We start from the raw sequence: 1,814 nt of genomic DNA, 5'->3' as shown, positions 1-1,814 counted from the left end.
ATATTATTTTTATTATTTATAATAATTATTAATGGTAATTTGGTAAAAAATTAAAGTAGAAAAGGATGATTTGATAACATTTTGTAACATTGAGGATGATTTTAATAATAAAAAAGGTCCGGGACGATTTTGATTTTGGCCTCAAACCTTAGGGACGAAAAAAGTACTTAACCCAATTTAAAATCATACATAATCAACAGACATTTTGGAAAACTTCTCTATAAACCACGTTGATGGTTGTATCTTTTAATCTGGTAGAATTATTCTCAGTTAATACTCGTAACTCAGATTTTGATGTTACTCTTAAAAGAGCAACATAAAGTTGATCGTGTGTCAAAATAGGCTTAGGCAAATATAAACCAACAGTTGTCAAAGTTTGACCTTGAGACTTGTTAATAATCATACAAAATGAGACAATTAATGGAAATTGTCTCCTCTGAAACCTAAATGGAATAGTTTGGTTTTGGGTATCATGTTCATGCGTGGTATTAGAACCTGTTGGAAATAAATAGTATGATCACAATCCAATCAATCATGTGTCAAATAATTTCTTATTGTTATTATATTAAAATGTTAATATAATAAAATCCTTGATTAAATTTAGAGATTTATCATTGAGATAGTGATCATAATATTGAGAGATGAATTTTTTATAATTTAATCTAAATTGTTCTTGGTCATAAGATTATTAAAAAAGGACATTAATTAGGGGTGTGCATGGGCCGGGTGAAACCGGGTTTGATGTGACTCAGACCCAACCCGAAATATATATCGGACCTATTTATTAGACCCGAACCCGGCCCTAGACCCGATGAAACCTATACACTTTCGGGCCACGATTATACCGGGTAAAAACCGGGTAAAAACCGGGCCGTTAACATTACATTACCTTGATATCTTCTTATAAGTTAGCATGTAAAAATATCCAAATTTCCAAGACTCCAATCATTATTTGACATGGTAAAATTCACTTAGAAAAATATAACAAGAAGCAACTCTTCTCTGAAATTAAAGCATAACCATAATCAATACTAATATTGTCTAATAACACCAAATATTTAAATCAATACAAAATAACACAATATTATGTATCAGTCTAAAATCTTATGCATTTTAAACATAAAACATTAACTTATAGTCTTATAATAACTAATAACACAAAAGGGTAAAGTATATTTTTTGTCCCTAAAGTTTGACAAAAGTTTCAAAAACACCCCTAAGTTTTATTTTGTTTCAATTTTGTCCCAAAAATTTTTGATTTGCATCAAATATACCCTTGATAGCTAATTTTTCAAAAAATTTAAGACCAATTCAACAACAATTTCATAAGAACAACTTTCAACACAAGCAAATCAAGCATAATTTTCATGTATTATTGTTAGATTGGTCTTAAATTTTTTGAAAATTTAGCTGTCGAGGGTATACTTGATGCAAATAGAAAACTTTTGGGACAAAATTGAAACAAAATAAAACTTAGGAGTATTTTTGAAACTTTTGTCAAACTTCAAGGACAAAAAGTATACTTTACCCTAACACAAAATATTAAGGTTTACAATACTTAAATTTCACATAAGAATAGCCATCATCCATTATCAATAACACAAAATATTAATTGTGTATGATGATCGGGCCACTAGGTCGAGTTCGGGTGACCCGAGCCATTGCCCGGAACCGATCCGAAATAATGACCGGGTCTATTTCCGAGATCGTTACCCCCTATACCCAGTGAAATCACACCAAATTAGCCCCTAAAGTGTTCGGGACCGGGCTGGGTATTCGGGCCGAGCCGGGCCATGCACACCCTTAACATTAAT

Source organism: Arachis ipaensis, chromosome B05 (genome assembly GCF_000816755.2).
Source record: "Arachis ipaensis cultivar K30076 chromosome B05, Araip1.1, whole genome shotgun sequence".
Lineage (NCBI taxonomy): Eukaryota > Viridiplantae > Streptophyta > Magnoliopsida > Fabales > Fabaceae > Arachis > Arachis ipaensis.
This window is presented reverse-complemented; position numbering follows the sequence as displayed.